Consider the following 14,297-nt stretch of genomic DNA (forward strand, 5'->3'; position numbering starts at 1 on the left):
GACCAGAGCTCTCTGTTACATCTTTCCACATATCTCATTTTCAGTTTGTCCTAATTTTTGTTTCAGTTTTAGTTTTCTTCACAAGCATCCTCATTTTCCTACCTGTATGAAGCTAAGCATCTGTGTGTCTTGTATGCTCATTGCATAGTATCATCTGTGCAGCACTAAAAGTTCTGTCTTAACATAGTTAGGAGTTTCATTTCTTGTACTACTGCTTGTATTAAAATTCCCAGCAATTTGAACTAACTGGTTGATATTTACTGGTGCTGTCCATCATTTCAAGTATCTAAGGCAGTACAAGGAGCTAGTAAAGATTAACAATAAGTTTCTATTGCAAACTGTGGCTACTGACTTGCAACTGAGTGAATTAAGTAATCAAATGCTCTGCTTCATTAAGTTCTTCATAGAATTAATTTTGTAACTGAAAAATGCATTCTTCCCACAAGATATAGAAAAACAAAACAACAGGAATTATACAACATATATACATACGTATTATGATAACACGTACACATATATTACTATAACAGTGGAATTCAGCTGTTTACACATATGCATCTCATGCTACTTAAGATCCTCTAAGGTAAGGCATGCCTATGGGGATAGGATGCATGGCTGAGGGCTTCTACCCTTCTGAAACAGCACGTGAAGTACAAGTATAATTATGTAGTGCTTCTAAGACAATGTCTGATGTGATTTGCCAGCTGAATTACTGCTCCCCCCCCCCAATATAATTGCTTTTAAAAGTGTATATATATAATCAATAATGTTACAATTTGGAAATAAACAGAATATTCTACAAACATAATTAAAATGTCAAATTTTCAACATTTTAACCTGGCTTATGGCAGAAAAAAACCTTCTTAATGTTCCTTCATGGAGCAAAATGCCACATTTGGCTCTCCCTGTCACTATATTTATATGAGTACACTGCCCAAGACGCCACCCAAAATTAATGGAGCACAGACTATAGATAAGATTACTGTCTCTGTCACTAAATCATCCATTTTTAAATCACTCTCTTTACAAAATGCTTAAAACTGTTATGTTGACTCCTCATCTCTCATTCATTTAACACTATAATACATAAAGATTTATGTTGATTAAAAATATTAGATATTTATGAATTTGTGGTGTCGGAGCCACAAAGAAACTTCAGAAGCTTTCAGAAGAGTACACTAATTTCTGTGATTTCTGTGTCCTTTGCACATGACTTTCCTTTTTGGCAATATTAAGACTTTTTTAGCAATTATGGTGAGATATCATTACTCAGTGACACTTGTGGGTTTATTCAAGCAGCTTAATTCAGTCTGACTGCTAAAAAAGTTACAGACAGAAAGTAATTTCAAACTTGGCTTTGAAGTTGGATGCAGACACGTAACACAACAGGACTATCAACTCCTGTATTCATTGTGTCTCTTAATAAGAGTTAATGAATTGAATAAAAAGATTAAAAATCTCAGTCTGAAATACTATCGATCCCCAAAGAGTGTTCAGCTAATGATCATTGTTTGAATTTAGGTCTTCGGTTTCCTACTGAGTCACATCATGACTTTGGACAGCATAAAAACAGCAGCAGCAGCATTGAAGTCACTCAAGTATAAAAAGTATGAGACCAGAATCAGCCCATTTATCTAGAACTGTTAAGATTTTCAGTTTAGGATGTCTTCCGCTGCTCCCATGAACAAACAATAAGTCATTACCATTACCAGAGACAGCAGTAAAACAAAACCTCTGAATCCATTTACATTTTACAGAAAAACAAGTTGCTATTAGCATTGCATAAAATAAGAAAACTGCCTCTATAAAGCACAAGTTTATTCAAGATCATGCAAAACTCATCTTAAAGACTGAGGTACCGAAGCACTAGGATTTATTTTATACAAATTTGTTGCCGTTTTTAAGATGGATTTTAGTAGTGCCGTAATAACTAATGGTTAGGTTCTAACTAAACAGCCTATGAACAGAGCCAGGCTCTAGTTTCCTACCAAAGACACTGCAAATTTCCTGTGCTTAACAGTGCTTAAGATCTCAAAAAAGATATAGGGATTCCAGGCTTTGGGGGGTCACTAAAATGCTCAATTGCATTATAAGTGAAAAGTTCATCGTTATTTTGGATTTTTCATGTTTTAGATTAATGCGGATTTAAAGCTTGTTAAATCTTCTGCATTTGTTAGGTTTTCAGTAAGTGGAAAATTCTCACTGACATTACACTAATGAAGTACACTTAAAGTCAGCTGGTATAAATTGTCAATGGTAGCACATAATGATTTGACTCAAACACATCGTGAGATTTAAATTCAGGGGAAATTCTGTGATAGCCTTTTCTACATTTTTAATCAATTTATTCCACACCATTTTTTCTTTCAATGGCTAGGTTGCAGCTTAATTAAAAAGGATAAGGTTTTCATTAGCTTTTGAAAACTTATTCACAAACAGGGATTTTATAGAAACAAGTCTTGTTGCCTTCTTTCTTTGTAATAAAATTCATACAGATTCCCATCAATTTCCATCACATAAAATGGTTACAATAACAGCACATAAGTTCACAAATAGTAGCTTTTGTTACCAGAAACACTCATTGCTTATATCTGAAACAAAAATCTGTGCAGTTTGATTTACTTCTAAAGCAAGGGGCAATTAGTAATAATATAAGAACACAGGGATACAGACCAGTAAGTAATCTCACCCACAGAAATAACCCTGCAGTCATGAAGGAAAAAAACCTCACTTGGAACTCTTACGTCTGCTTGCAGCATAACATGATGTTTATAAGTCAGCATACATCTTTTACATGGCAGAGATGTTTATGGCTAACTGCTGACATGTTGCCAAACAGCAGCAGCAAAATGATGAAGATAATGAAGAAAAGTAGATGGAGTCATTAGTTTTTTTCTATTTATGCCAGGAAAACTTGCCTATTTCCCTTGAGAAATGAGAGTCATAGGCTGTGTCTACACCACAGTCAGAATCACAACTGCAGGAAATGTATCCTTACCCAGGATAAATTGAAGACATCTAGCTCAGGTATTAGCCAGAGAAAAAAGCAACACATAAATACACAGCCTAATTATCCTGAGTCCTGGCTGGAACCTTCTTATTGATATCTGGACTGACTAACTAGATTAAAGCAAGGCTTAAGTGTTTTCCCTGTCCCATCAAAACCAGCAGGGCTACTTTAAATTAGAAACCCACTCTGAACTAGAAATAGCTTTCCAGTGCTAAATATTAAAATATTCTGGTCAGGTTGCTTGGCTCTAAATGTTGCCTCCTTGCCTGCAAGAACGTCTACTCAGCTGGAGAGCAAAGTACAAGCATCAGGGCTTGGAGGCTAATGATGCCAAAGTAGGTAAATGGGCAGAGCCCTGGGCTTTTCCCAGTTGTGATTATTTCTACCTAGAACTGCGGCAGGGGAAGAAGAACCACATTGCAGTTGCAGATCAACATCTGTCCAAGCAAACACAGCAGATCCTAACAGGTGAGAATTTGCCCTTGTAGCAAGGGAGGTCCAACAGTCTTTATGCAGGCTCTCAATTAAAGTCTTTCATGTGATGATGGTAACTCCTCACAATAAACGGTCCTCTATTGTTTTCAAACCTGAATTTAAATATTCTATCCACTAGAAAACAGCAACACACCTTTACAGAAGAATAGAAGCATGTTTCTCAAACGGAAACTGGAGTTTTACCCACTCAAGTGAATATAATCAGCAATTTGGTATCATACAAATCATAAGCCATTTAAGCATGGTATTGTACATATATGTAAGGGTGGTGAGGCACTGGAATGAGTTGCCCAGGGAAGTTCTGAATGCTCCATCCCTGGCAGTGTTCAAGGCCAGGTTGGACAGAGCCTTGGGTGGCATGGTTTAGTGTGAGGTGTCCCTGCCCATGGCAGGGGGGTTGGAACTGGATGATCTTAAGGTCCTTTCCAGCCCTATATGGTTTTATTCCAAACCTATATGGTTTTACATAGACCTGTGCTTGTCCTCTAGGCAGACGATGCAGGAATGCCAACAGTGAAGATTTCAAAATCCCTGTGTAAGATGGAAAATTACGCATCCCCTCATCCATTTTATTTTCCTGGTAGATGGACACCTCAAGGGAAAACTTTTCTACTGTACTTTCTCCCAGGTCACTCCCAAATCACAAAATAAAACCCAATCTTCTTGAGAACAGGGACAACTTCAGCTGACCCAATCTGTTTTCATCTTGAAGGGGAATACTATTCTTTCTGAAGGAAGACTTCCCTGCCATTCACCATGAGAGCCTTTCCTTTGCCTAGGAACTAAAATCCTGCCACTAAATGTCTCGAATACACGGCTGGAAACAAAAAGTGCCCCTGTTTACATTAGCACGCTTGAACTACCAGCAGGTTTTTTCAGTTAATACTGTCACTTTGCCAAATACTCATGAAATTTGGCAGAAAATGTTGATTCACCAATCCCATGTGAAATTTGTCCCTGGAAAACACAATGCATAATAATAGTCAGGGCAGAAAAAAGCTGAAATACACAAGGGTCTGTAGGAATTCTCAGCACTGATCAGTGATAGCCAGCAGAAAATAAAGCAGAGACAGGGTAAACTGTTAAGCATATTAAGTTCAAAATTAGATTACTCTGGAGATCTGGTAAATTTAGAGTATCCTAAAGGAGAAAGAGCATGCAAATAGGCTTTTGCTTGTTAAGCGCTAAACTGGTCTACGTAGTTTATTAAGCTGGCTAATTACCATCACCTCATCCTCCCCTTGACACCCCCCCCCCCCCCCCAAAAGCAAACATTTCATAGGAAATGAAATGTTTCACAAAGGAGTCTGACTTTAACCAACGTTTTGACAAGAAAAAGCAGTACAAAAAGGGTGAGAGGCCCACAGGCCCACATCAGCATGGGATGACTGCAGTATATATACGGCACTAACTATTACGCCCCAATAGCCAAAGCATTTCACTCTAATAATGTTGAGAAAACAAAATTTGACATGTGACATCTAGTAAATACATAATCAGAGAAAGCTTAAGTGACTTGGGATTTGGAAGGCAGTTACTTAAGGAATAAGTTAACTGTTTATGTAGTAGAGTTAAAAATACCTTAAGAAGAGGGTGTAGAATGACTTGCTAGATGTCTTTGATAATAATCCAACAGGTACCACACAAATAGTTATGTTAGTATTGGCAAAACTAAATAAACCCTGAGGAGAAGTATGATTGGAAAAAGCAAACCTTCTGGTATAGAATAAACATGCATGTCAAAATCAAGTACCAAATTCACTCAGATTCCTGACAGAAGTCTATAGCAATGAATTGGCAGCCTTACTGTTTATACTGCTCTAACTCATGTGTTACTTTAAAGGAAATTTTCTTTAGCTAATGCTGAGACCTTGAGGCAGGAAGGTCTCCATCTAACTGACATTCAACTGCAGAAAAAGTGGCAGCTCACCCATTGCGTATCTCATCCCATCCTATGTTCCACCACCAAGGTCTAAGTGACAAAACAGATTATGATTCACCAAAGCAAGCATTTGGTCTTTTTCTTGTAGTTGATTTAGACTATAAAAAACACAAACAAAAGAGAAAAAATTGAACACAGAGTTCAGAATTCTCATTCTAAAAAATACGACAAATACAAAAAGTAAACTCCTAGTGAGATTAAATTGTGAATGTATCTGTTAGCCTGCACTAATTCATACCAAGCCAGCAGAGGCAACTGCTGAAGGTAAGGGCGCAAAGAACACACTCTTGGTTTCAGCCTTTCCACATGCTTACAATCTTTGAGTCTTGTCCTGATCCAGATTTTCAAAACTCTCCTTCTGATACGTTTGCTTCATGTTATTCAGATGCTAATTGCAGGCTTTGTAGGTTTTTGAAATGATGGAGGGTTTCCTTTATACATTAGCTTAAATGCTAGGGGGTTTGCAATATTGCTGGGATTTCTGAATGAAAAGAAGTCTTAGATACAGATATAAACCAGACATTTGTTAAAAGGTTACATGAGCCAAAGCTGTGTGAGATGAGCAAAGTATTTCCACTGGCTTCAGCAGAAATAGATTTAGCCAAAACCGGGGGGGGGGGGGGGGAAGAAATAAAAATATCACAAAGTCAGGCAAGCTGCCTTCTGCCTTCTCATCTCCTGCTGTGCAGGCAGGCAAAGACCAGTGTGACAAATAGCATCTTTCCCAATACAGTTATTATGTCTGGTAGGTGACTCATTCTCTCTCTCTTGTAAGCCTTACTAGTAATGCCAGTAGAAATTATTGACTAAACCACATTTGCTGAGACTTACTTGGATGTCAATAGTATTGAAAGGAAATTAAAGAAAGATATCCATGCAGCTCTTGATGGTTGTGAGCAATTTTTCTGGATCAAAATTACATATAGTTGTGGTATGATTTGCATCCAGGATGTGGTTTAGCTGTGTCTGGAAATCTAAATTAAAAAGACAGTCTAAAAGCACCCAACAAAATTTGAGCACATTAAAAGTACTACATGTTCAACAGAATGAATTTTTCCTAGTTAGTGTTATTGACTTCTTTTACCAAGGAAATGTGTCTGCGTTGCATGAATATGATTTACATTTGGAAAGTTCTGATTAGATGTGCATCTCATGCTCGTGACTAAGTTACAATTTCTTAACATATTTGATAGCTGCTATGAAGAGATTCATCCTGAATATTGGACAACAGTGGAAATTGCTGCATAAAGATTACATTAATCGTAGAATCACCAGGCATTAATTCTACCAGCCACTCAAAAGGCCAATATTTCTCCTTTGTCATTAGGGAAGGACAGTGAAGGTTACCAAGCTTCTCAGCAGGTCAAAAACCAAACTGGGACTAGAATTTGACCATGACATACAATCACCTGGAAATTTCCAAGGGATTCAATAACAGTTATATGAAAATCTACACATCCTACAGTCCCAACAATAAAATAGAGCAGTAACACTCTATTTTCCTTCATTACGTTACCTACACAGGGACTGATGAAGTTTCTCAAGATGCCTACTTGTGAGCAGGGTGTTTTTGTTTCTTCCTTTTGCTTAATGCATCCTTTAAATGTGTCAGCATGCCTTCTGTAAGGAAGCTTTCCCAACAAATGCAGGAGGCTTATGTCTTAAAGGAGGAGCTACTGCTTGCTGTTATGCTTTGCCATGGATTTATTACTTTTTTATATAGGAACATTGTGTGAGAGAAGACAGCCTGATAAACTAGAGACATCCATTCTTTCCTGTCTTCCTTTTGTCTATAAATGAAGTTCTCATATGAGCTCAGGACAAGTTTTAGTATGGCATGAAATAACAGTATATGTGCCTAAGCAGCATAAAGCAAATCAGAGACTCTTTAGGAAGACAGAATAATTTTTTCACTCAAGGCTTCTTTTTGATTCACATGGGTAATTCTTCACGTGTTATGGTAAGAAACCATTATGCAAAGAGGCCCAGAATTAAGAATCCTGACCTTAAACTGTTACTTTATGAAACAGATTTATGCCTTATGACAGTAATTACTTGCACCAAAGGGGAAAACTGGAGCAGCATCCAAGCACCAAGCAGAATTTGGAGAGAGCAGAGTTACTGTTATCAGATGAGGTTAAGGATCTGATCATGTCTGGTTCTTACAACTAGAAGATGACTGTTCGTTTAAATAAAAACCCCCACATACTATACACAAACAGGCACTTGTTTGTGTAAATGAGCATAAATGGTGGCATTTTTATTCAGCTTTATTCCTTTAAAGTGACTTGAATGACAAGCTTAAGCACAGTGTACTTTTCTCTCTGTGCTTGACTTTCTATTTCATAAAATGAACTAGTTAAATCTTAAAGTAAAACATTTTTTATTTCTTGGTTATATGTGCTCATTATGAAAGAGCTAAAAAGAAAAAAGAGTTAATATAAAAGCAAGGCAAAGTAAAACCTCTGTGAGAAGGAAAGTAACTCTTGTGCCTGTAAATTGCTGGATTGGGATGTCTGTAATAGGCAAAGACCAGCTCTGTGCACCCAGGAAGTCAGTTTAGAAATTTTACCATGGGCTATGAAACAGGGAAAAGTAGAAAGCTATGTATTAATTAAGCTACATGGCATCTGCTCCTGCCTCTCTCTTCTCTCTCCTTCTTTACTCCATTTCAGATTTAAAAAGCTTTTCGCGATGTTGCTATGTCTTCCCTCAGAAAATTGAATAACCAGAAACTAAAACAGCTCCATAACATATACTTTGTCTGATATATCTTTCAGGTTTTGCTCTGCCAGTAAATTCAAACATGATCTGAATGATAACAGCAAGTTTATGGACAGTGAATAATAGCATGACATTGCTAATTAATGCTATTTCAATCCAGACTGCTTAAACAATCAAGCCTAATTGTGCTAAACAGTGTGATGGTTTTATATGGATAGCAGTGAATGAGTAAGTCCAATGGAGATTTAAAGCTAAAGCCCAACTAATTTATGCTTTATGGGTATAACAAACTCAACCCAGTGCCTTCATTACTTGCATCTCCTGTTGGTTCTACTGTCTTTCCTCGCACACAAAAACACGTGTGTTATGCTATGCTTTGTTTGGACAGTGTTAGTGATTTACAAGCACAAAAAATACATGCCATCTATTATATAGAACAGCTCAACTGCTGAATGTGTATTGACGCTTCCTGGATATTTATGCCTCTGTTAGGCAGGTTCTTGAACCTGGTTAGGCATTTCCTAGCCACCATGTGCCTGATCTCAGTACGGTAGTGTACGTAAAGCTCTGCATTCTGATTAGCCTCTACAACATGACCAGAGTTCTGGATGTGCTATAACACCTCTATCGACTTCCTTAAATAAAGAGAAATCAAAATAATCAAAACTGATTGCCTGCAAAAACTCCAGTTTCATTTCATATACATCAAAGCAATCCTACTGTACTCCAAACTGTCCTTGATAATGGGGAAAGATGTGAAAGGAAAGAAAACAGGACAAGGACACAGCTAACAGTGAACAGCAATCAAGAGCAGTTTGTCTGCATTCTCCTCATCTCCCCCTGCAAATTCCAAGGGTTATCCTTCCTCCCTGCCAAACCACCCACGCTGCATCATTACAGCAGCAGGTCACAAATGTGCATCTTCAAAAATTACCATTTAATTTCTTCCAATTCAGCTTTAAAATTGCTTAAAGATGTGTGATCACTTAAAGATGTGCATCCCAAGTCTGCACAGTTACAAGGGCTTACCCTCTTATCAGGCATTTCTTCATGCTCTAGCCAAGCAGAGCCCGGCTTCTTCATCATAAAGCAAAGTGAGGGAAGGATTAAACAACCAAATACAGAGACTGATGAATAGCTAGTTTTATATTAGGAAAGTAGTTTTTACTAAATAAACCTAGATTTCAGATCTGAAATAGATATATCTATGCAATTTTATACTATATGTCAGTCTGTGGCATTATTATTAACAGATATACCATTAAAGTACACAAACCTCCTCCAAAATATTTTTATTGCCTAAGAACTTTATTGTATACTTAGAAACTTATTACCTTTCTCAACATTACTTTCTCTTTAGTCAGTCAGTTTAAGCACAAGTCTAGTTATCTGCATATTTAATCTCCATTATATCAAGATAAAGCTGGTAGCAATTGTCATTCCAATTAAACCACATTAAAGAGCTCCGCAGGATTTCTTTTCTGCAACATTCAGGCTGGCCAGCAATTTATGTCACTTTTGATACTTGCGCTCTTCCTCATAATGAGGTTTTTAAGTGTCCTACCTGACATTTACGTTTCTAATGAGGTTCCTACGCCTCTGCTGGGGTCCACAATGACTAATAAAATAGCTCAAGCTATTTTATTAGGGTTTTACTGGATTTAGAAAAGTTAGAATTTACTTTTATATTATGGCCAAGTATAACAGCACTTTGCTGTTCAGATGTCCTACATACACACTGCTATAAAGTGCTTCACAATTAAATACATTTAACTTGCCCATGGTAGAAAACCACTGTTATAGTTGGTGACTTTGTCGGCAGTCTTCCCCCAGGAGAATCACAAAAGCCTTCTCACCCAAGGTATGCTTGGCCTTTCTTTTTTTCCTCTTGGTTTCCTGTCTCTTCTATTTGCTGCTCCATTTACCCCCAAAGTTTTCTCCCCAGTAAAATTGGATTTACTGCGACTCAAGGGTTTGCAGTGTAACAGGAGATAGCAGGCAGGGAGAGCAAAACAAAGTGAGACCTGGAGGCATGCTATGAGGGGCAGTGGTGAGATGTCAGAAAAAGAACTGTTCCCTCTTCCCCCTCCACCTTTTCTCTTCCCCCCATAAGGACATTACAGCAGCTGTAAATAGCGCAGATCCCCAGTTTTCCCCACATGCAAGTGGGGCAGCAAGGGAAGCTGCCTTGCCTGCAGGGGGCTTCCAAGAACTCGAAAAGAGGCTGTTGCCTGGAGAAGGGAGATGTAAAGTTGCCCTAAGCTGTAGAGATGGAGGAACTGAGAGTTGTCCCTTTTGGTACTTGGGAAAAAAGGATGGGTTTCATTTTGGAGGGGGCGATGGGCAGAAATGATAGGTAGTGGAGGAAAACCCAGGCTGGCTGCTACAGCTGGAGGAAGAGAGGCATGGGGTGACCCAGAGTGCTTTGTGTGCACAGTGGTGAGCGAAAGGTAGATCAAAAATATTTCAGACAGAAAGAGGTGGGCAAGCCCAAAGCTGCCTCTGCTACTGCCTTTCAACATGCCAGAAGAGCCCTTCCTGCTTCAGGATGTCTGTGCGGAAGGTAGGACTGAGCTGTTCAGCCCAGGTGCCAAAAGAGAGGGTAAAATGAACTCTGCTTGCTGTCTAAAAGGTTTTTTGTCTGCTTGTTTTAAAGAGAGCCATTCTTACGGTTATTTTTCAGGGACAAAACCACAGGGAAGGGTTCTGCATTATCTTCAGTGTATGATCACTGAATAGCATGGGTGGAGGTGAAAAATCTGATTTGATAACACTTTAGTGCTCATATAGTCAGGAACAAGTGATTTCAAAGCCCTAATTAACTGATTTTTTTAATCATAATGCAAGAAGTATATTTTGACACCCCAGTCCTTAATTATAACAAAAATATAGTAAGTTACCTTGCACTTGTTGCAGGGTAAATATACTGAACAGTGATCATAACACTAGAGAAACCACTGAGCGAGGCCACAATGCATATCCACAGGTTGTATAATTGAGGAGAGTTTTCTTACAAGTAGACCCTGAAACAAGCTTAGACAAGGAGATGTACTGACTGGTTTAGCAGTCTGGGATTTTAGGTATACCTGCTGATATCACCTATATGTTCTGACATCTAATAGATAAATACACATTAGCAAAGTAATCATCACCACCTGTTGTAATTCCCTACCATTAAGAAATTAATGGGCATAATTGGTTTCTATTTTCATGCAATATTGTAATGGCGCAACAACTCAAGCAAATGTAGTGTGTTTTCTGAGTGCCAACCAGGGGCTGAATATTTTCGTTGGTATTAAACATCAATTCTTCACAAAGATTAAAAGCGACAAATATTTTTCTCATGGTAGAATTGATTTTTGCAAATGGAGTTCAGCTCAAGTGGTCTGATAATCTTTGCCACTTTTTGCAGTTGCTCAATGCACAATCTCATCATTCGGTCGTAATCACTTGGGGGATAAAGTATTTCCCTCATCAGTGAGAAAGGAGAGCTAAGGAATGCCTTGTGTACCCAGCATCAGCAGCAGTCGTGTTTAGTTAGCTAATAAGAGGTTACCTCTCCTAGGAAACCTAGATGAAATAACTCCCTCACCTTCTAAAAACATGGCAAGTCTGCTTCAGTGATTTCAGTTCCCAACTTCCTGTAATGCAAAAGTTTTTGGATGTTTACCCCTCCAAAGTTAATTGTACCACTGTGTGTAGAGAAGAGTCCTCTGTATGAGAGCTTGGTGAGGAAATGAACCATACAAGAGAGAATTCCCTGATGCAGGGAGAAAAATCTTACAGTTTCTGTTGCTTATAGACTGTGGCTTGCAGGAAGATTGAAAACCACAAAAAAATACAAAGTTCCCAGACTGATTTCTATTATGAGGAATTTTTATTTCTGAAATCCTCTTTTAATAAAATCAGCTAGGATGGAAATCGCCTTTAAGATGACCAAGTCCAACCTTTACCCCCAGGCTGCCAAGTTCACCGCTAAACCATGTCCCTAGGGGCCTCATCACCACCGGGGATGGTGATTCCATCACTGCCCTGGGCAGTCTGTTCCAAAGCTGGAACACCCTTTTGGTGAAGAAATTTTTCCTAATATCCAATCTAAACCTCCCCTGATGCAACTTGAGGCCATTGCCTCTTGTTTTACCACTTGTTACTTGAGACATGCGTTTCTCTAAATCATGGCAAGGATCTTGTTCATGCGTAGATTTTGAAGAAAGAGCATTTATCATATATAGGTTTGATGCACAGAGGTTCACCAAAGATGCATTAGTTTAACTAAGAACTTATTGGACTTCTGAATTTAAGCATTGCTTTTACTATTTCTTTGTCAATTCTATCTCTTGAGTTGTCGCTGCATTTCCCTCTCACTATATTCTTGGGAGACTTCAAGACTGTTTTAAAGCTTGAGGTATACCAAGTGGTATCTGTGAGAATGAGGTTTCTGCCAAAACTGGGCATATCACACAAAATAGTAATTACTGTGTAAAAAATTATGTCCATCTATTAATTTTTGAGAGGGTGCTTACTGTGCAGCTGCTGATCTGTTTGTATGGCTGAAGCAGGTATGCAAAACACTAGGCTCGGCTAAAAATAGCTGTTATTGTCCAGTAAGTGCTGATTTCTCATTGCACACCAAATATGGATCTGAATTTGAGTTGCTTTGATGACAATAGCCAGCTATGTCTCATTGATTTTTGGGTGTTGGATGGAATACACATCAGTTTTCCTATAGCCATGTCCAAAACAATTGATCCAGGTACCGTTTTTCACCAGATCATTAAGTGTTAATTCAATTTGATGGGCACAGTGGGCAACAAAATATATGACAAGGAACTTACTTTCAGTAGAATACAAAGTATATCCTTTTCATCTATACGTGTTCTTGATGCAGTTCAAATGAATTTTCATATAAAAGCTTTACTGGTTGTCTTTCAGTAAATCAGCATGTTGTAGCAACATTATGCTTTATCCTATTGCTTCTTTTGTAGCTTTTCCATAAGAATCTAGAAAATTAAATACCACAACTACCAACACCACAGGGAAGCCTTCTTTTACACATAGTACAGAAAAAGCTCTTGATGAATCAATTTTAGGATAAAAGTCAAGTAGCATGTTCAGCAAAGAAGATGGAAAAAAAATTGCATTGCTATGTATGGCATTGAAAACACAATACAGAAGCTGCCCAAGAGGGAACAAACTGGAATTGTTCCACTTTAGCACAGTCTGAGGAACTAAATGAGGAGAATTAGAAATTAATTTGATATTAGACAGTGTTTAAATATGAAGGTAACAGTGGCCAGTACAAATTAACTGAATTCTTTCTCTGGATAACATTAAATGGGCAATAAAAGTAAGTGGAACCTGCAATTGGTAACCTGCTTTGAAACAAACCAAGTTGCAACAAGAAAGCTGCTCTTTTAAGATGTAGCTTCTATTGACATGAAATTCCTATAATCTCTATAAGGTCAGACAAAATAAATACATCTAATAATGTGTTATCCTCTCAATCCTTACAAGAAAACCCCCACCAAACAAACCCAACATTTACCATCAATAGAATATGAACATCCCAAGATAAAGCACAGAAATGTAGCCCATTGCCAGCTACTGGCTGAATTGCTTTCAGTTTTCAGAAGAAAAATAAAAACTTCTGGGGACAGGAAAAAAGAGAAGATATGAAACAGAAAAAGTCATCTTTGTGAGCCTATATGCTAAATAAAGTGAAATTATCATGACTAAAGGGCAAAAAACCCACTTCATGTTGGTCTAGAGATACGACCTTTGGAGTCCTAATCAGAGTTTAGAAGAAACTAAAGAAAGGGTTTTTAGATAAATTCTTGTTTCTATAATCTGAGGGATGGGAAAGTTAAAACAGTACTGGGGGATTTTGCAAGTGATGCAGAGCACATACAATTAATCATGCATTGTTAAGGACATCATTAAAGGACAGCCAATTTTCTAAGGACTTAAATGGTTCATGGTGAAGAAAAAACAAGTGGCAATATCCTCCCTTCCTTCTCTCTTCCATTTTTATTATGATAAACACATGCTTTCCACACATCTAAGAACACAAAATCACAGATCTTCCTTGAAAAATTAAATAAGAATGCCACCTGAGAAAAGACATGC

The sequence above is a fragment of the Pezoporus wallicus genome, unplaced genomic scaffold (genome assembly GCF_028554395.1).
Source record: "Pezoporus wallicus isolate ANWC-B61680 ecotype Strahan unplaced genomic scaffold, APGP_CSIRO_Pwel_v1 contig_6814, whole genome shotgun sequence".
Taxonomy (NCBI): Eukaryota; Metazoa; Chordata; class Aves; order Psittaciformes; family Psittacidae; genus Pezoporus; species Pezoporus wallicus.